General features: G+C 45.2%; 1 protein-coding gene and 1 non-coding gene across 4 annotated transcripts in view; both read right to left on the reverse strand.

The window, feature by feature from the left end:
* ACVR1 (activin A receptor type 1) overlaps positions 1-24,649 on the reverse strand; it is a 96,040-nt gene extending 71,391 nt beyond the window's left edge. The window contains exon 1 of one of the 3 annotated variants that reach the window (XM_007671136.4): positions 23,918-24,649. The gene's annotated coding sequence lies outside the window, so the exon portion shown is untranslated. Of the gene's footprint in view, positions 1-23,880 lie in introns of all 3 variants that reach the window. The other 2 variants (XM_029072129.2, XM_001509575.5) reach the window with 2 other exon arrangements.
* On the reverse strand, positions 6,678-6,815 carry LOC114814423. Its single transcript, XR_003762221.1, has one exon. It is a non-coding gene; the product is annotated as a small nucleolar RNA SNORA7 (small nucleolar RNA).
* Positions 24,650-26,453: the final 1,804 nt, after the last annotated feature.

Consider the following 26,453-nt stretch of genomic DNA (forward strand, 5'->3'; position numbering starts at 1 on the left):
CATGGGCAAGTCACTTCATGTCTCTGTGCCTCAGTTACCTCATCTGTAAAATGGGGGTTGAGGCTGTGAACCCCATGTGGCACATGGACTGTGTGCAAACTAATTTACTTCTATCTATCCCAGTGCTTGGTACAGTGCCTGGCACAAAGTATGTGCTTAACAAATACCACTTTTAAAAAAAACTGGGATAGGGTAAATGCTTGGATTAACATGGTAGCAGTTTGAATGACTAGGAAAGAGAATTTTTAACAGTGTTGTGAACGCTGTACTGACAGAATATGGGGACAGTTTTAATATGTGGACTGAATAAGATAGATGAGTTGAGGATAATGCCAAGGTTACAGGCTTGTGAGATGAGAAGGACGGGTAGTGCCGTCTTCTGTGATAGGGAAGTTAGGGAGAGGATGGGGTGTGGGTGATAATACGAGGACTTCTGCTCTGGACAAGTTAAAGTTCGAAATGTCAGTGGGCCATCCAAGGAGAAATGTCCTGAAGGCAGGAGGAAATACAGGACAGTGGAGGAGGAGAGATCAGGGCTGGAGATGCAGAGGTGGGAATCATCACATAGAGTTGGTAGTTGAAGCCATGCGGGTGAAAAAATTCTCCAAGGCAGTGGGTGTAGATGAAGAACAGAAGGGGACCCAGAACTAAGCCTTGAGGGACTCCCACAGTTTGGGGGTGGGAGGCAGGAGAAGCCCATGAAAGAGACTGAGAATGAAAGAGACTGAGACAGGTGGCAGCAGCCGGGAACATAGTTATGCCTAAAGACCAGGATGGTTTCAAAGGGAATATTACGATAAAGATAAGGAAGCAAATTGGGGCTGGTTGCTAGGCGGCCCACAGGGCTGGGAAAAGATTCAAACAGCAACCTAAGATCATCCAATGATGATCCGCTGAGAGAATCCTATGAAAGTTGCATCACTTCATGATGCTCTTAAGGAAGGTAAAAATTAGAATTAAAGCCATCCACACCTCATGATGCTTTTAAGGAAGGTAAAAATCAGAATTAAAGCCATCCAAACCAAGCCAGAAGCATGCACCAAAATGCACTCGAGGTAACTGCTGGTGTTTCTGCAGTTAGACAAGAAGGCTGTGACTGCCAGGCAGAATACTGAGTCAGATGGACCCCTGGGCTTTGTTGACTGATGCTCTTATTATCTTCCCAAGAGTACTTCCCAGAATGCCCCAAGCCTCATTTCTAAATGATGGCAAAAAGTTTGCATTCGAGGTCCTGTACCATGTGGTGAGCTCTCTGCACATTTCTACCACCAGTGCCTACCTGGCTCAGTCTGACCACTAGGCCAAAGTGGCTCGAATGGTCATCTCGGACCAGGCTGAGATGCGTTTGAGGAATTATGCAGGCCAGAGAGGTGGAGAACTATTTTGATTCTACCCAGAGCGTCTAACAGTGTTCTCCATTTATCTATTTGCTCACAACATTACAATCCCCAGCTCATTTCAAACTAACTCTGCTGCCAACGTCATGTCCACCAACCGCGGCGGCTCAGCCCACATCCCACCTGTCCTCCTCCTCAAGCCCCTCCAATGACTCCCCTGTTGTAGACCTTTGGGTTTCTAAATTCATCTTGTTCCACCTAACTGGGGGATCTATTTCAGCCTCCACACCTTCCCCATCCCCGACTCTTCCCTTTTCTCTTTCCCAAATGAACCTTTACTCTCATTTTAATACTGTAGCCCCGATTAGACTGTAAGCCCGTCAAATGGCAGGGACTGTCTCTATCTGTTGCCGACTTGTTCATTCCAAGCGCTTAGTACAGTGCTCTGCACATAGTAAGCGCTCAATAAATACTATTGAATGAATTTTGTGAACTGCAGGTTCATCCTAAAATATGGTTTGGTAGGAGACAAATATAAATACCAAAATCCATCTTTATTATATATAAAATGTATACATTATAACATATTAGATAATATATAAATACACAAAATTATGTATGCCCAGCTTTTCTGTAATCCCTGGGAGTGGGAAACCCACAATAGTTAGTACACACTGGTTCCTAACCATGCCCAGGTGCGCAAACCATTTCTTCTGATACTGCAGTGCAACCATGTCCAACAGGATGCATTGGCGTAAACCTGCATTATAACAGAGCTGAGAGAATACTTCACACATGTATACTCTTCCTCTCTGACTATATCTGCTTTCTCCCTGGGATCACATCTTCAATTTGTGTTTCATTCTATCTCCAAGCACCTAGCACTAGGCTCTATACCCAACCGACGCTCACTGTTGCTGATACCAATAATGAACCCCAGATCACCTACTGTCTGATTGACCCAAGCTACTGATTCCAGAAGGCATTCTTAGGTCTTGGGACTGTCTGCCACTTCCCCCGCCACCCTGCAACTAAACCTTCCTCTGTTCTCACCTCTGTTCTGCATCCCTCTGTAGGACTGTGCAAACTCATCTAGGACATAGGTCCTGCCATGAACAAGAGTGTAGTAAATCCTGAGACGTGCAGGAATCACTCCATTTTATGATGAATTTCTGTGCCGCACTCCCAACCCCATCACCACCCCCTCAACCCCATCATCCAGTCCAGTTCTTGTGCAAGCTCAAGTGTTGTTGATTATGATCAAAGGCTGCTCCTTTGAATACAACCTCGACCTAACTAACAGTAAGCTCTGAGGGAGGGCAGGCAAGATACCAGCCTGTGTGCCATGCAAGTTTTAAAGGGAAAAAATTTGCCCTGGGGCTTAGTTACACGACCAGCACTAAGTAGCCTCTTGGCCCAAGGCCCGGTAGCAATAAGATTCAGCATTACCTTCCAGCTTCCCCTCCCCCTGCAAATAACCGGCCCCCTCTCACTGCCACTCAACTAGCAGTGCTACAGGACATTTTCCAGAGAAATTACTCCCGTAGACCAGAAGCCGTAAGCTCAGGAGGCCAGGTTGAACCTTGGTCTTTAGCAAACCTACTTCCTGGGCCCTGAGAGTGCCAGGTTTTATTACTCTTCTGAGTTGTCTGGGTCCTACTCTTTTAAAAATAGAAAGATACTTATTTGAAAGATCGGAAAATCCTGTAATCATGCAAACTTGGTGCCTGGTGTCTGCTCCAAATGATCATTCAAGGCAGGGTGGCTCCGTCTGCCAATGAAGCATGATTTGTTTTCTAAAACCATCTCTCCCTCCCCCCAGCCTTTCTTCTTACTCTCACTTCACATTCCTCTGAGCCCCAAACTTTGTCTTTGAAGGAGGTTGGGACAGACAATTCCTGTGGGACGGGGATCGTTTTCTAACTCACCCCAGTGCATTCTCTCCCAGCATTTAATACAGTACTCTGCACCTACTAAGCACTTAGTGAATACTATTACTACTACTTCCAGCCTGACAGATATCCTCACATGAACCAAAATCCCAGGGAACAGCTCAGACCAGGTTTAAGGAGAGCAAGCCACTCTCAACCCTGTGTCCCAACTCCCACAGAACCTTGGCTTCATTGGAAAGTTCTCCCAACTTACTTCCTGGAGGTGGCCGGGCCACATCCATGTGGCACACATGAGTGGCCATCTGTGTGGGATGCTGGGACTTGTAGTCCCAGAAAGCACACAGGCCCATAACCAACTGTCTAACTGTTTTGTTTTGTGTAACAGAGTCAGAGGCACTGTGTTTGCAGCAAGTTTGAGGTATTTCTGGTTTTGTTTATTATGATTTTTTAGGACATTTGTTGAGCACTTACTAGGTGGCAGGCATTGTTCTAAGCTCTGCTTTAGATACAAAGTAATCAGGTTATACACAGTTCATGTTCCACATGGGGCTCACAGTCTCAATCTGTTTTACAGATGAGGTAACTGAGGCACAGGCAAGTTAAGGGAATTATCCAAAGTCACACAGCAGACAAGTAGAGGAGCTGGAATTAGAACCCATGTCCTTCTGACTCCCAGGCCCATGCTCTTTCCATTAGCCACACTGCTTCTTTATTCCAACCAGAAATGGTACCCCATGGACCAATCTTAGCCCAGCCCCATCCAGACCCAACCCAAGTAGAATGAAGGACACATTTAGTGTCACCCAGCTCCTGTCTCAGTTCCCCCTAACCAAGGAGCTGTTGCAGGCTGGAACTGACTTCCTGGTCACAGGAGGCAAAAGGAAAATTTTAGGGCCAAGTTCACCCAGCAAAACAAGAGCCCTGATCTACAAATAAAGTGAAATTCCATTCTTAAGCTGCTGAGTAAGATTCTTGGGGGTAGGGTGGGGATGAAAGGCGGTAAGAGAGGGAATTTCCAAAAACCAGAAATTCGTCAAAAAGTTCAAACACAGTCAAGTCATAATGCCTTTGACCACAACCTTGCCTCTGGACTCTCAATACAATCATCACAGAATTATGGCCAGGAATGTTTCCAGAAATCCACAGCAACACCAATGGCATCTGAGCACCTACTATTCACCCAGCTCTGAAGCAGACCCTGAAGAACTACTTACAGAAGACATGGTCTCTGCCTTCAAGGAATTTATAATCCAGTTGGGGAGACAGGCAGACCTAAAATTGTCAAATATGTAATAGGTAGAGGGAATAGAACCACAGGGACAGTGCAATTCATTAAAAAGTAAAGCAAGCAATTATACACATAAGTGAGGATACACAAACGTGCCAAGGTAACTGATGGGCTCATTTCATTCACCCCCCCATCTCTAAGCAGGGTAGCAACTCAGCCCTGTGTGCATAAAATCTCACACCCTTTTTACTCTATCTCCCTGCTGAGCACACACTTCCTTACCTCTAGCCTAAGATTTTTCAGCTGTAAGATTCCCTAAGTTTTACAAATCTGTGCACCAACGTCCATTAAAGCCAATCAATTGCTGCTGGAAGCACTTGGAACATTTTTTTCTACCTTTCTCGGTGCAAAAATCTCCTCAGCTACATGACTTAAGACATGAAGTAGCATTGGCATGGGCCTGGGAGTTAGAAGAATCTGGGTTCCAGTCCCAATTCTGCCACATGTCTGCTGTCTGACCTTGGTCAAGTCACAACTTCTCTGTGCCCAGTTACCTCATCTGCAAAATGGGGATTAATAATGTGAACTCCATGTGCGACAAGGACTGTATCCAACTTGACTATCTTGTATCTACCCCAATGCAATTAATAAGCACTTAAATACTACTAAGGAGGAAAAAAGGGGGGATAAGCACTTGGGTCCTCCATGAGTACCTATCCAGCCTTGCTCCTGTGCTGTTTTCAGAGGAGAAGTTTTATCACTCCAATAAGTGCCAGACATGTTTGCATAATGGTGCTGTGTGAGAAGAGGTAGAGGAGAAGGTAGGTGTGGAAGATTATTTTAAACACTACAGCTCGCCTGGGCAGGTAACTGAAAGACAGTTTGTCAGGCAAGCAGGAAATGCAGTCTAAGGATCCAAGGTTACTGACTCCAAAAAAAAACCACTTTTAAAATCTTTATTGAAATTACCAAATAAAGTAAAAGAGGTATCTTGTAAACAACACAGAATCTTTATCGGTTACAAATTAATTCAGAGAGTTGACTTACCCCTTAAGCAAAGAGCATTCTTTCTCAAAGTTAATCAACTTCAAAAGGCTACCAGCATAGTCAAGATTATAATAATTAACACCAGTGTTTACTACTGAACCACCCACCACAAGCCTGAATAAGGGCCTATTGATTACCAAAATCTGTCCCGCAGAGGTAGCTTAAACAAAAGACAAGATACATTTGAGACCAAAATTTCCCCTTAAAAAACACCCCCCTCAAGAGATCTCTTTTTATATTTTCTTCTCACACAAGAATATTCCAGTCATAACAGTAAACCCTAGGTGACACCTCGTCTGCTGTATCCCCTGCAAAAGCACAAACCTGGAGAACTGATACTTATCACAGCAGTTCCTCATCTCATGGCCCTCTCCTTCTCACTAGGTTCTCTCACCTAAGCAGGGAGCCCAGCAAGAAGCAGCTTGGTAATGGTACCAACTCACTGTACTGACCCAAAAGCTTAGCACAGCACTCCGCACAAACGGGGTGCTCAATAAATACTATAGATTGTTTGAGGCAGAGCTGCAGAATTTGCAGCTGGTACCAAGGAAATGCAATGATATAATCCCAACCTGTCTGACTAGGACTACGGCCAGTCCGATCCTTTTAAGCACCCCTGGTTGAAAACCTCCAGTGTAACAAAGAGGGCACCAGACAAAAGAACCAGGCTAATTCTAGCTCTACAAGTCACCTTGGGCCAATTACATAAAGCTCTCTCTAGGGTCAGAAAGCCTCAGTTTTTCCCTGCTCTCTAAAACAGCTTAAGAATTGCCCTTCTCTAACAGATGATTGCAGAGAAGTGGTAACACTCTGAACAATTCTGAAAAACTGCCCAATATATACCTAACCCCGTATCATTTTTCATCCAATCTACAAACTGCAAAACATATCAAGAGGTAATCCAGAAAAACCTTAGACCTGAAGATACTCCAAATGTTGCACTAAGGATTTTTGTCTGGTCTTATGCCATCGAGTCATCTCCAACCCATAGCGATGCCAAGGACTCATCTGTCCCAGGCCCCGCACCTCCATCTGCAATCATTCTGGTAGTGGATCCACAGAGTTTTCTTGGTCAAAATACGGAAGTGACTTACCATTGCCTTCTTCCCTGAAATAAACTAGAGTTTCCGCCCTCGACTCTCTCCCATGCCTCTGCTGCCCGGCACAGGTGAGTTTTGTAGCAGAGTGCCAGCCACTCGCTAGCCACTGCCCAAGCTAGGAATGGAATTGACATGCCTCTGCTTGACTCTCCCTCCCATAATCGAGACTGGTAGAGTACTGGAAACTCTCCGGCTACGACCCTGAAAGGGGGAAAGATTTTTAGTATTCATCATTTACCGTTTCACTTGTTTCAGTGTCTGACTACTCCAATAGATAATAAAATCATGTGGGCAGGAATCATATCTACCAACTTTACTGAACTCTCAAAGGTTTAGTACAGTGCTCTGCAAACAGTAAGCACTCAAATACCACTGATGGATCCATTCACTTTCTTATAATATTAAATGATCTCCACTGACATTTTGATTATTATTCAAGACAACTGGGAGTGTTACTTTACACAAGGGACATAAGTACAAAAGTAGTTTAAAAAAAGTAGTTCTAAGTTTGAACTATGATCTTCGCACACAGTTTAATGCTCAGTCACTGCCATGGTGTCTAGCACACACAAGGCTCAAATTCTAAGAAAATCAGGTGAGATATTTTAAGTTGAAAATTTGGAACTATTACTTTGTATTAATGGAATTATCAGATTTGCACTGTGATAAACCAAGACCATTTGATGCTACTTTAAAATAAGTATTTTCCCTATAAAGTTGGCAGGACAGATGAATTTTCACGTGAAAAATTCTGGGATATTTCAAAGCCAACTTTTCTTAAATGAAATACCACACTGCGGCCTTTATTTCCTTTAAAGTCATTACCAAATAGATTTTGAGCACTATTTTTGCAAAAAAGCCCCCTCCTATTTTTCTAGAGCCATATATGGATTATCCTGTCATCCCAGTGCAGACTATAGGAATTGTCTGTTACAGCTGCACCTAGTCTGAACCTTTCCCAGAGTTTCATTTCAAAATGACTAGTTTGTTATACTGAAAACTACATGAATACACTGAGTATTCACTCTTTCAAAAGAAGGTTCATATGGTGGAAATAATTAAAAAGTAATATGAACCTACAGTGTTTACTGCCTTGAGGGCATTTCAGGTAAAGACCAGGTACTGTACCTGCATCATACCAACATGCTGAAAAACAATCCAATACCCAGGTGTTTTTACATTACCCGGCATTATTCGTTCTCTTTCCATTAGGCCACAGGAAGCAGCATGCCTTGGTGCAAAGAACCCAGTCCTGGGATGAGGATTCTAATCCTGGCTCTGGCACGTGTCTGTTGCGTGACCTTGGGTAAATCACTTCTCTGAACCTCTGTTACCTCATCTGTAAAATGGAGATTAAATCCTACTTGCTCGTTCTTAGACTGTGAGTCCCATGTGGAACAATTTAACTTTCATTCATTCATTCATTCAATAGTATTTATTGAGCGCTTACTATGTGCAGAGCACTGTACTAAGCGCTTGGGATGAACAAGTCGGCAACAGATAGAGACGGTCCCTGCCGTTTGACGGGCTTACGGTCTAATCAGGGGAGACCGACAGACGAGAACAATGGCAATAAACAGAGTCAAGGGGAAGAACATCTCGTAAAAACAATGGCAACTAAATAGAATCGAGGCGATGTACAATTCATTAACAAAATAAATAGGGTAACGAAAATATATACAGTTGAGCGGACGAGTACAGTGCTGTGGGGATGGGAAGGGAGAGGTGGAGGAGCAGTGGGAAAAGGGGAAAATGAGGGTTTAGCTGCGGAGAGGTAAAGGGGGGATGGCAGAGGGAGTAGAGGGAGAAGAGGAGCTCAGTCTGGGAACGCCTCTTGGAGGAGGTGAGTTTTAAGTAGGGTTTTGAAGAGGGAAAGAGAATCAGTTTGGCGGAGGTGAGGAGGGAGGGCGTTCCGGGACCGCGGGAGGACGTGACCCGGGGGTCGATGGTGGGATAGGCGAGACCGAGGGACGGTGAGGAGGTGGGCGGCAGAGGAGCGGAGCGTGCGGGGTGGGCGGTAGAAAGAGAGAAGAGAGGAGAGGTAGGAAGGGGCAAGGTGACGGAGAGCCTCGAAGCCTAGAGTGAGGAGTTTTTGTTTGGAGCGGAGGTCGATAGGCAACCACTGGAGTTGTTTAAGAAGGGGAGTGACATGCCCAGATCGTTTCTGCAGGAAGATGAGCCGGGCGGCGGAGTGAAGAATAGACTGGAGCGGGGCGAGAGAGGAGGAAGGGAGGTCAGAGAGAAGGCTGACACAGTAGTCTAGCCGGGATATAACGAGAGCCCGTAACAGTAAGGTAGCCGATTGGGTGGAGAGGAAAGGGCGGATCTTGGCAATATTGTAGAGGTGAAACCGGCAGGTCTTGGTAACGGATAGGATATGTGGGGTGCACAAGAGAGACGAGTCAAGACACCGAGATTGCGGGCCCGAGAGACGGGAAGGATGGTCGTGCCATCCACGGTGATAGAGAAGTCTGGGAGAGGACCGGGTTTGGGAGGGAAGATGAGGAGCTCAGTCTTGCTTATGTTGAGTTTTAGATGGCGGGCCGACATCCAGGTGGAGACGTCCTGGAGGCAGAAGGAGATGCGAGCCTGAAGGGAGGGGGAGAGGACAGGGGCGGAGATGTAGACAGGGGCGGAAACTTGTGTCCCCAAGTTTAGAAACAGTGTTTGACACATAACAAATGCTTAACAAACACCGTAATTATGATTATTATAATTATTATTAATGGATTCCTGCCTGACCAGAGTCAGCATCCAGTGGCAAGAGTTGGACTGGTGGTTGGGGAAAGTCTAGGCTCTATGCCCAGGGCTGGGACTAGCTAGGAAAAGTCAAGACACAGCCAGGAAAATGAACAAGGGGAACCGGATCTATCCTGTACATAATCCACAGAAGGGCCAATCAGGCCTTTGGAGGCCTAGTAAGAATGCAATAACTTTCTCCTCCTTCCACAGTCCCCTCAGCCCAGTTAAAAAGTCCATCCACCCAAGTAAGAGTTTGATTAAGTTTCCAATAAGGCACTAGATTCTAGTTTTCAAAATCACCTATGAAAAAAATCAATCAATGGTATTGAGAGCTTACAGTGTGTCGAACACAGTAGCGTGGCTCAGTGGAAAGAGCACGGGCTTTGGAGTCAGGGCTCATGAGTTCGAATCCCAGCTCTGCCACTTGTCGGCTGTGTGACTGTGGGCAAGTCACTTAACTTCTCCGTGCCTCAGTTCCCTCATCTGTAAAATGGGGATTAAGACTGTGAGCCCCACGTGGGACAACCTGATTCCCCTATGTCTACCCCAGCGCTTAGAACAGTGCTCAGCACATAGTAAGCGCTTAACAAATACCAACATTACTGAGTGTTTGGGAGAGTAGAGAGTAGAATACAGTAGAATTGGCAGACATGTTTCCTGCCCACTAGGAGTTTATGAGGTTCAATCCTGACCCCTTTCGCAAAATGGGTTGTGAGAGAATTTAAGAAAATAAAATTGCAGTCCCCTCCCCACCTGTTTGCCCTCCCCTCAAACTCTGTGGTTTGGAGTTGTGGAGAGGGGGTCCCATGTAAACAGGCAGGATATGGTTTGGAATTGTGCAGAGGGGCTCCCATGTAGACAGGCAGGATCTCCTTCCAAATACCAATAGCCATCCTTCTCAGAAAAGCGGCCACTCCACCATCGAAAACCCCATCAAGGAAGAGGAGGAAGGGCTATCTTCAGTGCCCTGTCAGTTTCTTTCCACTCCTTGCTTCTCCAGAGCAAAACAACAGTGATTAAAGTCACCGCCAGCACAGTTGCCAATTACCAAACATCAACTCACCCATTTTAATCTCTTCAATTACTAAAAATTGCTTCATTCCATAATGGACCAACCACCTCAGATTTTAATGCATAAGAAGGGCAGACTGCCCCTCTTTTGTCCCCCAGACTTTTAACTCCTCTTCCTGTGAACCTCCAGCCCTGCAACCCGCCACATTAAAATTGTAAAAATTCAGTCTTGTGCACAGTTGGCTCCTAGAGGCAACCAGATCTTACACGAGCAGCAGTAGGCGGTGCTGCTATAATGTGCTCTTGTTGTGTAGCTATAATTAAGGTTGGAAGAAAGCCTTCTTTTTTTCCTTTAATTTAAGACAGGAGCAGATGTGCTTAATTTCTGCCTTCTCCCTCCCTTCCCTACAGTGGTCTTGGGAAACTGCCTCCAGATTTCAATCACAGGAACAGTGCCAGCCTTGAAAAGCTATTCTAACAGAACCACTTACATCCAGTACACTCCAAATTCCATGGGCTGAAAAGTCACGTTGCAGACAAACTTACCCATCTTCCCACCAAGGGAACTCACTATTCAACCTGGCCTTACTTCCTTTCTCCCTGCCACAAGTCAACAATATTTGAATATCTTCTGGGAGCAGAGCACTGCATTAAGCATGTGGGAAAAGGCAAGATCAGTCAATCAATGAATCAATAGTAATTATCTCTGGTCTCTAAGCTTGTCATGGGGAGGGAACGTGGCTGCTAATTTAGTTGTACAGTACACTCCCAAGCACTTATTAGACTGTCCTACACACAGTAAGTGCTCAATAAATATCATTGATTGATTTACTGTGTGCAAAGCACTGTACTATGACCTTGGGAATGTACAATACAATGTAGTTGGTAAACATGATCCCTGCCCTCTAGCTTACCTTTTAATTGGGGAGACAAACAAATTAATTTACAAATGGGAGAAAGACTATGGAAAGCTGGCTAAATAGGCACTTAAATAGTTCATGGCAGTAAATCGGAAGGTACTACAGTGCAGTAGGTGACTTGCAATAGGTGACTATGAATACAAAGTCCGAGATGGTAGTCGGAGAACGAGAAATTAAGTCAGGGAGAGCCGACTTGAGGAGTTGGGATACTAGAAGGGATTTGGGGAGGGTCTCTCCACAGCAAGAAGGGGTGAGCTTGATCTGGCTCACTTGAAGAGGAAGGAAGAGAGGCCTGAACATGGGACTAGAAGTGAGAGAGACAAGAATGAGACACAATTAGAATGTCTGGTTTTCAACTGGTCATGGGGAGGGAGTAGAATTTCTCACAAGGGAAGAAAATTCACTCTTCCTGATCCCCCTCAAAAATGGAACAAAATTATTAACTGCCACAGTCACACCCACTCATCAGCCCAGAGGTTTGAAAAATACATTAGTTTCCCCTGAGGGAACAGCTTGGGGATTTTGCAACCAGTAGTTTCTACTGAGCACCTACTGGGTGCAGAACACTATATTAAGTGCTTGGGAGAGAAAGATGGCTTACAATATAGTTTACAATCTAGAAATTAAACTAAATTCTTCCATGTCATTTTTTTTGCCAGTCTTTTTCTGCTGCTTCAGATCACTGGTCACCTCAAAGTATGGTCAAAGTATGAGGAAATTCTTTAAAACCCTGAAAATGTTTATATGCTGAATAAGCTATGAATAAGTCTGCTTTTCTATTTAAGAGAAATTAAAACATCTGAATAATGCTGGGCTTTTTTGTTTTGTTTTTAAGGATGATAAAAATCTATGCTGGTTTTTCTAAGATGGTTTTCAAAGATTAGGAAGAGCTCTTCATGGACTAGCCTTACCCTAACAGTAAGTGATTCAAAATGAAACTCTTGGGGAGTGGAATTGAGATGGCTTGACTAGACTGAATAGCAAGGTGGTTTTTCAGATACAATAACAAAAGCTTTACCTCCTTAAAAAGTATTTTCACTTTGGACATTTAATTTATTTTAAACCTTAGTGGACAGAAAAATGCAGGCTCAACCCACTCTTATTAGGCTTTTAAAACATTTGTAGAGTTTGAATGAGTCTCCTACTGTTTTGATAATGGGGTTTAAGAGACTGCTTTGCCATGTTGACCACTCGACAAATACTGACAAAATGGGCACTCAATTAGTCTTCCACCTCCAAATTACACTCATTTCTGTTACTGTAAATAACAGCCTCATGAGTTTAAAAAGGATATGCTTCAAAGGGTTTAATATATTCAAAGCTGTCAGAACCATAGGCAATGTATCACACTTAGGAGATCATTTGAGAAAGTGTCAATAATTACAATTAAACACTTGTAAGCAGAACTAATAAATTTCTTTAACTTCAGCTGATGTATGTGAAATCAAAAATAGTTTCTTAGGACATGCAACTCCCTCAGATCCTAATTTAATTCTTATGTAGTTGTAATAATTGCCAATTTAGTATTTTGGCCAACTGATGTACAGACAGTACATTTTATTAAAGTGATAAAAAAGGGAAAATACCATAATTTAATCACTTGAAGAAGGGTGAGTGGACCCTTCTTTCAAAGGCATAAGTCATTATGCAAGGTGACATCCTCTTCTTCTGACATCTGTCCCACAGAGAGGAAAACCTCACCTCAAAGTGAGTAAGCAGGACCTTTACTGATTTTACAGGAGTTGTGGGTCAATATGATTGCTAGAGAAACCCTTCTTTGATTCTTAAAAAGCCACCTGGGTGAAACCTAATCTGACAACCTTTGCCCAAAGTTCAAAACAAAAAACAAAATGAGTTGCTTGTTTGGAAGAAAAATGATTAGAAGAGGAAAAAAAACCACCACACTTTTAGAATGAAAACCTCACGGGTCAATCAGACAACAGTATTTACTAAGCACTAAAACTAACAACTGGAAATGCTGTAAGGATTATTTTGGCAATATAGGTCACCCTTGGATTTACAACACTTAAAACTGTATTTTGGAGTGAAATTTCCATCAGAATTAGTTTTCTCACATGAGCAAGGCAATGAATGGGCAATTGGTTCCTGAATCCTATTTTACCAAAATTACACAAAATAGTGAATTCATTTACATATAAATATACCTACATTAAACATATTTGTGACCTTTAACTTCCTAGCTGGTAAAATGGACCCTCTCTAGTGACTCCTGGTACTCCGGTCACCTCCAATTCTTCGTGACCCCTAGCCGCTCCTGCTCCCCGACCCCTGCTTTTAAACATTCTCATCTCCTCTCCACCCATATCCCCCAATTCAACTCTTAAATTCTTTCCCCATTTCCCTCCTCTGCATCCGTTTAAAAAGAGTAAGAAGGTAGCCTGATGTTGTAAAGTCAAAATCACGGCATTGTGACTCTGAAGCAGGGTGAAAATTTTGAAATGCTCTAAGTGTTGTTCATCTTAACTCAACAGGCCTTTAAGTTGAGGACTGCCCTCACTAAATAACCTGAATTTCTCAGGCTGTAGGATCATCAGTAGTCAGGCAATCAATCATATTTATTGAGGGCTTACTGTGTGCAGACCACTGTACAAAGCACTTAAGAAGAGTACAATACAATAACAGACACATTCCCTGCCCGCAACAAATCCCCTACACTGCCCTTAGACTAGAATTTCAGGACTGCCGATGAAGGTCCAAGGATAAAGTAAAAAGTCTCTCCATGCATTCACTCGTATTTATTGAGTTCTGTGTGCGGAGCACTGTACTAAGCACTTGGAATGTACAATTCGGCAACAGATAGTGAAAATCTCTGCCCAACAGGGGGCTCGCAGTCTAAAAGACTGTCTGTCTCCATCAGACAGCCATGCGCCCCCTTCAACTGCGGCTCCCCTCACTGCCTTTGGGGTCCTGCTCTGACATCCAGGCCACCTTGCCAAGACCCCACCTAGGCTCTTCCAGCTGCAGCACTCAACTGATCTTTATTTTGTCTTTATGTTGCTTTAGCATTTTGTTTCACCTCTCTTTGAGTCTGTCACCAGTCCACTGCCCCCTTCTTATTTCCAGATCGTCATCCACCTAAACAAGGACCTTTTCTAATTACCATCTGTGTATTCTTTTCCATTGCTTAGTACAGTGCTCTGCAGAGTAAGCGATGAGTAGCAGAGTCTATTAAAAGGAGACCAGACTAAGCTCCTGGTGATCAGGAAACTTATCTACCATCTGCTACACTGTACTCTCCCAAATGCTTAGTACAGAGCTCTGCATACAGTAAGTGATCAATAAGTATGATTGATTAATACTACTATTATTACCTCTACTACTTTGGTGAAATTTGAGGCATTCTCAGTAGCACTTTTGAAAGAAAAAGACCTGGCCTGTCATCCATCTTACCATTCTAACTATAATTGAAAATACTGAATTCTAGGACCACCTGCCAGCTTGCCCTTGGGTATGGGACAGACAACCATATCTGGCGGACTCCTAAGAGCAAGAACAAGAGCAGTAGAAGAGATTTAAAGCAGTCAACACAAAACTGTGGTTTGTGATGCTTTCAGATCTATGGGTTTGCATGTACTCAGATTTGCACATGGGAAGAAGTAATCCATTTACAGGAAGGCTAAATGGAACAACAACAATCTAAGGAACAGCTCTTAAGGCTGCCCTTGATATAAAAGTGAATTGCTCCACTAAAGGAGGGCCCAAAGGCAGTGGCCAAGAGATAGGCTCAGAAAACTCAGTCAAACTGTGCACCAGGAGTCTGAGCTGAAGACAATGTGCTATTAAAGGGCAAAGGTACAAAGGTGGACGGAGGTAAAATGGGTCAAGAAGGGGTCACTGGGGGAGTGGAGAGATAGAGGGATTGCAGCACTTGAAACTCTCCCTACACTATCAATCAACTGTATTTAGTGAACACTTACTGTGTGCAGAGGACTCTTGGGAGAGTACAATAGAACAGCTCATTGTAGGCAGGGAATGTGTCTGTTTATTGTTATATTGTATTCTCCCAAGCACTTAGTACAGTGCTTTGCACATGGTAAGCCCCCAGTGAATATGACTGAATGAATGAACAGAATTAATGGACAGGTGCCCTGCCCATAATGAGTTCACAGTTAAGAGGGCAGGTCTTGAGTGAAGGAATACTGGGCTTTAAAATTCAAACAGCTAACCACTTCCCTTGATAGCCAAAGTCCTTCCCACTTGACAACTACAGCAGCTTCTTGTTCCAGCTTCGGTGGTAATACCTACAGTGGGTCATTCAACCAGATTACATCCCAGTGAGGATCAGGGAATAGGCATGAGGGACTCTTGAGGCCGCCTGTCTTTGAATCTGGGGGTCTGAGCTGCTCTCAGGAGCCAAAGGAACAGTGGTCTTCTGTCTCTCTCCCATACCTTCCTCAAGGTCGTCAGCTCGGACACACAGTCTGTTCTCCCATTGGGAATAATTTCACAATGTATTTGGGATACACTGTGGTTGGGGAATTAGGGAACATTCTTTGAACAACGTGCGTCAGTCTGGACAGGACGGGACAGAGTGGCAGAAGAAATGGCCGTGGACCCTCGTATTGCATCAGAGTGTGTTTTCCTTATCACTGTGCTCTTCAGAAATAAACCAGCTCGTGGTATTGGAGAATTGGCTGGATTAAATGCTCATCAGTAGCTTTGGGGTGGACAGTGCTTACGTCGGTAACATAAAATCCCAATTCAGAGCCATCATGCCCTTGTTCTTTTGCCTTGAAAGTCTCCTGAACATTCACAGAACAGACCACAACCCATGCAGGAGAGGCTCCCTTCCCCCAGAGCTGAAATAATCAGGAAACTCGGGGATGTTGATTCAGACAATGAGCTCCCCTGCATCTTGGTCAGCTTTACGGGAGATCAGGGGGAAAGACCCCCTTTTACATGAAAGCACTAAATTCAAGCAGCACCTGGGATTTGAAAGCACACTGGATAAGGGCTTTGGAGGGCTTTTATCTAATCTTTGAAGACCACGCAAATAAATTCCCTTCCTAATTAACAACTGCACATATGCACAAAGCAAGTCCAATTCCAGGCTCAAAAGCTGAACCAGATTCAACCCATGGGAAGGGGAGGATTCAAGAGGATAGAGTTTAATCTCCTTTTTTGCTTGGAATAAACAAATCAAGATATTTAGTACAGTTTTTAACATGCCTAGGCCCAGATGACATGCACTACTCTAAAATGTCTTAAGTTCAACTGGGACTCCCAGAAGAATCAGCAGTACACTAAGAGCCTGTTCCCTCTGGTGTGTATCATCTCCAAGGGGTTCGGCTGAGACACCGGGGATATTTATAGAAAGGTTAAGGTATTAAAACTCACTTCCAAGGCAGCTAGGTACTTAGGCCAATACCTGTCCCAGGGGACAGGCACTTCCTCTGAGTGACCAAACCTTATCACTGAGTTGAGACTCCACCCACCTAGAGAGGCCCTTGAAGTGGGACACCTGAATTACTCCCCTCATATCCCCAGATCACTGGGGTGTCAGTTTGGTTGTCTGGCCCCATCGGTAACACTAACAAAGTCACCAACTAAGATTCAGTATTAACAGGGTGCAGTTAGCTTCCAATGTACACGGAGCACCATAAGGACACGCCTTCTCATTTTGGATTTCAATGCCATTAGAGCATTAGGGAACATTCTTCCAATGAGGTGTTCATCTAGCTAAAACAGGGCAATATCGGAAGAAGCGCTTAGGGAGCATATAAAAATAAATGACCAGACCCCTACACTCAAGGAATTTACAATCTAGCGGGGATGACAGCAGACACATTGACAGATAAACACGAGGGAAGATAAACAAAAGTGAGCAAACAAGAGATTGAAAAAGATGACTTTTACATGGGCATAGTGGCTGATGGGATGACGAGATCAGGAGAGAGCACCCAGTGACCCACACCAAGATTCGACACCACTGGGTTCTACTCATTCTAATGCACGCTCACTGAGGGCAAGAACTATGTCTTGTATTCTCTTTTCCACCCAACAATGCCCAGTAAATATTTTATACACAGTGGAGACCAGTAAACAAACAGAAACCTGCCCATTAGGATGCTTTCTTCCTGTCAATCAACAGTGTTTATTGAGTGCTTACTATGTGCAGAACACAGTACTAAGCACTTGACAGAGTACACTGCAACAGACTTAGCAGCCACATTCCCTGACTATAAGAGCTTCCTACAATTTAAATCTTCAGAAGAGCAGGGGTTTGGATTTCCTCTCAGATCTTGAGTAGGGTGACAGGCACACGATTGAGCTGGCTCACAAGGGAACACGATGCCAATATTTGTGACTCTGCCCACCTTTTCTTCTCCTCAGCCCATTGAACACCCTCCACCCAATGGAGAAATTTTGAACCTTGCCCAGTCTGGACCAGAGCTGGCATTCCCCAGCACCTGGAGGCATTTCGAAACGGATTCTTGGAAGGCATTTCTCGTCACAGACTTGCATCTAATTTTTCTTCTTGCTACAGATGGGGTGAGCCGATGCATACATTTCTCTCTCTCCAAGATACTTTAGAGACAAAGAGCAAAACCGCTTGGGTAGCAAGTAAATGACCTCAAAAGAACTCAAACAAAAATAACAATAACAATAACAATGCTTCCCTCTAGGCAGATATCTCCTTTTTCTTCAGAATTGCTCTTTTACCCCAGAGAATATTCTGTAATTCTCATACTATCATTACTGAGAAATAAGTAAATTCAGGGGAAGTTTCTAAAGCCACCTGTCAGGAGCTGCAAGACAAGAATGATGAATCCAGGTTTCAGTGTCCTTCCCTGGAAAAAATAGTGGAGGAAGATGGTTGGTGTCCATATTCCACCTCTAGCCCACGGCAGAAAAACGTCCTACCTGTTCAGAATTCTAAACTGACCATGCAGGGGGTCAGTTCATGGGATCCAGAAAATCCCAAATGACCCTTGAGTACAGATTCCTGGCTATAGCGTTCACCTTGCTATCTAGGCAAGTTGCCTTCCACCAGTCTCAAAAGTTGAAGTCGGCCCAGGATACCTCATCTCTTTCTCCAGCCTTTACATCATCTCTACATGTGTCATTAAGAGGGAAGCCCAAATCTAGGGGAAAAGATAAACCATCTAAGCTTGGGCCACCTATCAATTATTTATTGAGCACCTGAGTGCAGAGCCCTGGACAAACCTCTCGGGAGAATACTCTAAGGTTGGTAGAAACAATCCCTGCCCATAAGGAAGTTTACAATCTAGTGGATTCACCCATCAGTTCTGTCAAGATGCTTCTTGGGCTCAATCCCTTGGAAAGGCTTCAGCTACAGCACAAACCTTGGTGAAAATTTTCTCATTTTAAATGTTAAATGACATTCAAAGTTATAATTTCACATTAAAAGGAAACAATGAGGCAAGTCGGGTGCACCTAAGGAGAATGCTGGGAAGAGGCTGAAACCAGAAAATTAAACAACTCCACAGCCACTCCATGGCTATGGAAAACTAGAGACTCGTGGATCAAGCAAGAGCTTCTGAACATATAAACAAGATCAGATTTCCAGGGTTGCCTATAGCAGTAAAGCAATATTATTTAACTATTCAGTGGGGTTTAGCTGGGGTTTTTTTTTTAAATCAGAAAGAAATAGAAACCAGGGGCCACAAAGTTTACTTTAATTATGGAAAAAAAAGACCTGTCTGTTTTTGCATCTGAAGGAAAGGTCAAGATTGGTCAAATTACCCAGATTGTTTTAAATTGGCTCAAAACCAGACTTCCAACACAATTTGAACTTGAATCCCAGGTCTCTGTGCCCATGGTGGAAATTCACCAGACTTAGATTTTGACTTTGAGGGACACAGGTAATACAGCACAGATACTTTTACCTATATAGTAAAAGCTTAACCTTATGCTTCTTACAATTTCCACCAGTACCTCATACAGTGCTCTGCAAACAAAACACTCAAATATTTTTATGGCTAACAATGAAGAGCAGATCCAGACAAACACCAGGAAAGAATCCTCTCCAAGGACCAAATATCCAGCCTTCGAGAAGAGATCCACACTAAAGTCAACTGAGAAGGAGAAATCCAAAACAAAGCCTTCAACTTTATTTCTCTCCAAAACTATAACGGTCTCTAAGAAAGAAACAATTTCCCTTCAAGGAGAAGCTCAAGGAAGCCATTTTGTATCAGGCCAGGCTATGGGGAAATTCACTTCGGAAGAGCAATTTCCAGGAATATAGATATCTGCCCCACACTAGCTGCAAGAAAAAAAAAACAGGAGAAAGGGGATGATCCCGCTGCCAATTAAAATGTCTGTTTTACTTCCTGGTCTCCTAAATCTAGTTCCGTTAATTTTTCCCAAGTCCCTGCCGCAGCTTAGTGGCCCTAGGTGCTGGCTCTGAATTACTCATATTTTTAACACCTCGCTGATTGGGAAGGGAAAAATGAAGTAAAAAAAATTCACTTAGTACTCAGAGGCAAAACTATAATTGGGGCAAATGTGATGGAGACTGGGTTGTAGGGGACAGAAAACCACTCAGTACTCTAGATGGAACCCAACACAAGAATGGGGCCCAACTACAGTGACTTTCAGATAGTAAGTGGGGGTAAGCCTTGGCCTCAGGGATCTGTGTGGGTTGGCGTGGCCACATGGAACATTTCAAAGATGGGAAGTCAACCAGCCCATCTCAGAGATGGCCATGCCTCTGACCTCAAATATAGCAGTAGGACAGATGTAATCTGCTAATGGCAAAATTCTGGGAGCCCAGCCACCCAAGGCGCTTAATCAAGAAACAATAGCTATGTGGTGGCAACTGAAATGCTTTTCGGGGAAAAAGGGTGCCTGATGTCACATGGGGCAGAGGCACACGGTGTGACGTGATGGTATCATCTGGACCGAAGTCGGCCCTGGGCCCAGCCCAGTTTCAAAAGTCAGTGGAGCTGCAGGTGATGGATCTCTAAATATGGACAGTGGGTGCTTAGTAAAATTTCAGTGGGCATGCTGCGGAAACGATATGGCTTTATAATAATAATAATTATGGCATTTGTTAAGCACTTACTACGTTCCAAGCACTATTCTAAGTGCTGGGATCGGTACAAGGTAATCAGGTTGTCCCACGTAGAGCTCAGTCTTAATCCCCAGAGAAGTTCCGTGACTTGCCTGAGGTCACACAGTGACAAGTGGCAGAGCCGGGATTAGAACCCTCGACCTCTAACTCCCAAGCCTGTGCTCTTGAAACTAAACCGTTGTTTCTCTGGCATGGCATTTGTTGAACACTTACTATGTGTCATGCACTGTTCCAAGCACTGAGGTAGATTTAAGTTCATCAGGATGGACACAGTCCCTTCCCATATAAAGCTCCCAGTCTGAGTAGAGATCCTTATGTCCCTTCTCCTCCCCTTTTCTCTCCACACTCCCTTCCTTCCTCTGTAGTTTGTCAACACCAGTGATGGTACGTTCACCAGGATGGACACAGTTCCTTGTCATATAAAGGTCCAGTCTGAGTAGAGATCCTTATGTCCCTTCTCCTCCCCTTTTCTCTCCACACTCCCTTCCTTCCTCTGAAATTTGTCAACATCAGTAATGGCCAGGGTTGGCTTCACCCCTAACCATATTCACTGTTTAAATGAAATAATCTTCTAGTTTGGGAATCTGATCATCAGAACTACTTCTCACCTTCATTCCCCCTTCCCCCACCAAAACTATCTCATCAACCAATACCACCAATCGACCAGTTCTGCTGGCCAGGTTACAGAGCAATGGCCAAACCCAGTAGCAACTGGCACCACCATGACTGAGCCCAGCTCCAAGTCCTAAGACTTAGGTCTTTTCATCAGGAGAACGTGGGACTCAATGGACCTTCGATTTCATTTGTAGAGCCCTGGGGAAGGGTCCTCAGTCTGAAGTGACACTATACATTTTATACACTTGACTGTTGCATGGCAGGTGAAAAATCTGAAATGGGGAAAACACTGATTTTCCATCGTTGCTTGGGGTACAGCAAACAGATCTGTGGGGCTCAGTCTTCCCCCTTAATGGGGCCTGGATATTAGTGTTGCAAGTTTCTTCTTATACCTGAAGAGCTCCCCTTCTAGACTGTGAGCCCACTGTGGGCTGGGATGGTCTCTCTTTGTTACTGAATTGTACTTTCCAAGAGCTTAGTACAGTATTCTGCACACAGGAAGCGCTCGATAAATACGACTGAATTAATGAGCTCCTCCTAGAGTGGCTAGCAGCTTCTTTTCTGGCTTTTCTAGAAGGGGGTCCTTCCACCTCTGCCTTCGGTTGGTTAAAAGGTTTCTGAAAATAGATGATCATCATCCCCTACTGAAAACTCACCTCCTCCAGGAAGCCTTCCCAGATTAAGCCCCCCTTTTCCTCTGCTCTTCCTCCCCATCGCGCCGACTCCCTCCCTCTGTTCTACCCCTCTCCCCCGCCCCACAGTACTTTCTGTATATATGTAAATATTTATTATTCTATTTATTTTATTAATGATGTGTACATATACCTATAATTCTATTTCTTTATATTGATGCTACTGATGCCTGTTTACTTGTTATGATGTCTCTCTCCCCCGTCTAGACTATGAGCCCCTTGTTGGGTGGTGATTTTCTCTGCTGCTAAACTGTACTTTCCAAGCACTTAGTACAGTGCTCAGTGCATAGTAAGCACTCGATAAATACGATTGAACGAATGAGCCCCTCCTGAAGAGGCCAGTGGGCTTCTTTTCTGGCTTTTCAGCGGCGGGGGCAGGGGGGGTGTCTTTCCACCTCTGCCTTCTGTAGATTAAAAGATTTCCCGAAAATAGATTATCATCAACCTCAATAACTGTTGCAGGCGGGGGGGGGGGGGGGGCGGCGGGGGGGGGGGGGGGGGGGGTAGGCTCTTATTGGGTTCAAATCCCTGCTCTGCCTCTTGTCAGCTGTGTGACCTTGGGCAAGTCACTTAACTGCTCTGTGCCTCAGTTTACCTCATCTGTAAAATAGGGATTAAGACTGTAAGCCCCACAAGGGACAACTTGATTACTCTGTATCTACCCCAAGCGCTTAGAACAGTGCTTGGCACATAGTAAGCACTTAACAAATTCCAACATTATTATCTTCAAAGTAGCTTACAAGAGTGCTTGCCCCATAGTATGCGCTTAACAAATACCAACATTATCATTATTATCAAAGTTGCTTTGAACAGTGCTTGGCACATAGTAAGCGCCTAACAAATACCAACATTATTATTAAAGTCGCTTAGAACAGTACTTGCCCATAGTAAGCTCTTAACAAACACCAACACTATTATTATTATTCAAGTCGCTTAGAACAGTGCTTGGCCCATAGTAAGAGCTTAACAAATACCAACACTATTATTATTATTAAAGTCGCTTAGAACTGTGCTTGTAAGCGATTAACAAATACCAATATTATTATTATTATTATTAAAGTCGCTTAGAACAGTGCTTGTAAGCGCTTAACAAATACCAACATTATTATTAAAGTCGCTTAGAAGAGTGCTTGGCACATAGTAAGCGCTGAACAAATGCCATGGTTATTATTATTAAAATCCTCCTGGCACCAAACCCCAAAAAAAACCAACTTAATGGTCCCTCAAAGACAGCAGGGCACAAACAGAGCGATCAGCCAGATAAAGAAGTTAAGGTTGCTCTTTTAATAATAATAATAATAATGGCACTTGTTAAGCGCTTACTATGTGCAAAGCACTGTTCTAGGCGTTGAGGGGATACAAGGTGATCAGGTTGTCTCAAGTGGGGCTTACAGTTTTAATCCCCATTTTACAGATGAGGCCCAGAGAAGGAAAGTGACTTGCCCAAAGTCACACAGCTGACAAGAGGCGGAGCCGTCTGGATTCGAACCCATGACCTCTGACTCCCCAGCCCGGGCTCTTTGAGCCACGCTGCTTCTTTTGTGTTTCAGACGCTACCTGCTAACCGATTAGACTGTAAGCCCGTCAATGGGCCGGGATTGTCTCTATCTGTTGCCGACTTGTCCATTCCAAGCGCTTAGTACAGTGCTCTGCACCTAGTAAGTGCTCAATAAATACTATTGAATGAATACCTGCTCAAATGCCCAAGTGGGGCCCGCACCCTCCCCGATGACAAAGGGCATTTTCGATGCGACTTGGAAGAGGAGGGGGATTCGCGGCCTGAAATGCTGGGGGTCCGGAAAGCCAGAAGGGGGAGGGATTGGAAAAAAAAAATCCTTCCCTCCAACATTCCTGGCTTTTCCTTCATTCAATAGTATTTATTGAGCGCTTACTAGGTGCAGGGCACTGGACTAAGCGCTGGGAATGGACGATTCGGAAAAGAGATAGAGACAGTCCCTGCCCATTGACGGGTTTACAGTCTAATCGAGGGAGACAGACAAAAACAACAGCAATAAACAGAATCGAGGGGATGGACATCTCATTAAAACAATAGCAATAAATAGAATCAAGGGGACGAACATATTAATAAAATAAATAGGGTTTGGAAAGCTTTGGAAGGGAGGAGTGGGAAGGCTGGGCCCCAAAGCCGGGGACCTTCCCGGGCATGGAATTCTGGCAGGGTGGGGTCGCCGGCTTTTCATTCAATCATTCAAGAAATAGTATTTATTGAGCGCTTACTATGTGCAGAGCACTGGGCAATTCCCGAGCCTCTCACCTCTGGTCCTGGAGGGAGAGGGCTGCAGCACCGGGGAGGACGGACGGACAAGGACGGATGGATGGAGGAGGACGGACGGGGCGGAGCGGTCCACCCGCCCCGCGCTCAGCTCGACATGGCTCCGCTCGTCCCGGCCCCGGCCAGTCCGAGCCCAGATCCCCTCCCCGCCGCCGCCCGGGGTCGGGAAGGGACGAGGAAGGGGAGACTTCCAGCAGGGGGAAAAAGGGGGAGGCGCCGGAGGAGCTCAGGAGGAGGAGGAAAGTTCCTGCCGGGAGAGGCGGCGGCTGCAAGGAGCTGGAGCTGGAGCTGGAGCTGGAGCTGGAGCTGGAGCTGGAGCAGGAGCAGGAGCAGGAGCTGGAGCTGGAGCTGGAGCTGAAGCAGGAGCTGGAACTGGAGCTGAAGCAGGAGCTGGAGCTGGAAAGTTCCTGCCGGGAGAGGCGGCGGCTGCAAGGAGCTGGAACAGGAGCTGGAAAGTTCCTGCCGGGAAAGGCGGCGGCTGCAAGGAGCTGGAGCAGGAGAAGGACCGGCAGCAGGAGGAGGAGGAGAAGGAAAGTTCCTGCCGGGAAAGGCGGCGGCTGCAAGGAGCTGGAGCAGGAGAGGGATCAGCAGCAGCAGCAGCAGCAGGAGGAGGAAAGTTCCTCCCGGGAAAGGCGGCGGCTGCAAGGAGCTGGAGCAGGAGAGGGATCAGGAGGAGGAGGAGGAAAGTTCCTCCCGGGAGAGGCGGCGGCGGCTGCAGGGAGCAGGAGCAGCAGGAGCGGGATCAGCAGCAGCAGGAGGAGGAGGAGGAAGTGGCTGCGGCGAGCTCCGCCAATGACTGTCTGCTGCTGTGATTAACCAGGCTGCAACACATCATTTCCTCCCGGCGCCGATCCAGGGAGCCGGGAAAGGGGCAGGGCCGCGGGGCCGCGCGCCGGGACGCCGCGGGGCCGCGCCCGGACGCCGCGGGGCCGAGCCGAGCCGCCGCGGGGCCGCGCCCCGCCGCCCCGCCTCCTGCGCCCCCAGCAGGCAGCCCGCCGTCCAGCACCACCGGCCTCCCCCAACCCCTTCCACGCCCGCCCCAACAACACCGGGGAAGGGGCCTCGTTCCTCCTGTCCTTCATCATCATTCATTCAGTAGTATTTTCCTTCAGTAGTATTTATTGAGCGCTTCCTATGTGCAGAGCACTGTACTAAGCGCTTGGAATGAACAAGTCGGCAACAGATACAGTTTCTGACCTTTGACGGGCTTACAGTCTAATGGGGGAGACAGGCAGACAAGAACAATGGCAATAAATAGAGTCAAGGGGAAGAACATCTCGTAAAAAACAATGGCAACTAGTGCAACTAATGGCAGATGTCATAACGATGACATCTGTTAAGCGCTGACTATGGGCCAAGCACTGTTCTAAGCGCTGGGGTAATAATAATTATAATAATAATGATGGCATCTGTTGGGCACTTAATAGTAATAATAATAATGTCAGTATTTGTTAAGCGCTTACTATGTGCAGACCACTGTTCTAAGCGCTGGGGTATACAGGGTAATCAGATTGTCCCCCATGAGGCTCACAGTCTTAATCCCCATTTTACAGATGAAGTAACTGAGGCACAGAGAAGTGAAGCGACTTGCCCACGGTCACACAGCTGACAAACGGTGGAGCCGGCATTCGAACCCATGACCTCTGACTTCCAAGCCCGTGCTCTTTCCACTGAGCCACGCTGCTTACTATTGGCTAAGCACTGTACTAAGTGCTGGGGTAATAATAATAGTGATGACATCTGTTAAGCAATTACAATGGGCCAAGCACTGTACTAAGCGCTGGGGTAATAATAATAATGATGACATCTGTTAAGTAATTACGATGGGCCAAGCACTGTATTAAGCACTAGGGTAATAATAATAATGATGGCATCTGTTAAGCAATTACGATGGGCCAAGCACTGTTCTAAGTGCTGGAGTAATAATAATTATAATAATGATGGCCTCTGTTAGGCGCTTACTATGGGCCAAGCACTGTTCTAAGTGCTGGGGTAATAATAATAATGATGGCATCTGTTAAGCAATTACAATGGGCCAAGCACTGTTCTAAGCGCTGGGGTAATAATAATTACAATAATAATGATGACATCATCTGTTAGGCGCTTACTATGGGCCAAGTACTGTTCTAAGCTCTGGGGTAATGATTATAATGATGTCATCTGTTAAGCGCTTACTATGGGCCAAGCATTGTTCTAAGTACTGGGATAATAATAATAATGGCATTTGTTAAGCGCTAACTTTGTGCCAAGCACTGTTCCAAGCCACTGGGGGTAAATATTCCCTGTTCCAAGCAGGTTATCCCACGTGGGACTCACAGCCTTCATCCCCATTTTACAGATGAGGTAACTAAGGCACAGAGAAGCTAAGTGACTTGCCCAAAGCCACACAGTTGACAAGTGGTAGAGCTGGGATTAGAACCCACGACTTCTGACTCCCAAGCCCGGGCTCTTTCCACTAAACCATGCTGCTTCTCATAAAAATGATGGTATTTGTTAAGTACTTACTATGGGCCAAGCA

The sequence above is a fragment of the Ornithorhynchus anatinus genome, chromosome 9 (assembly GCF_004115215.2).
Source record: "Ornithorhynchus anatinus isolate Pmale09 chromosome 9, mOrnAna1.pri.v4, whole genome shotgun sequence".
Lineage (NCBI taxonomy): Eukaryota > Metazoa > Chordata > Mammalia > Monotremata > Ornithorhynchidae > Ornithorhynchus > Ornithorhynchus anatinus.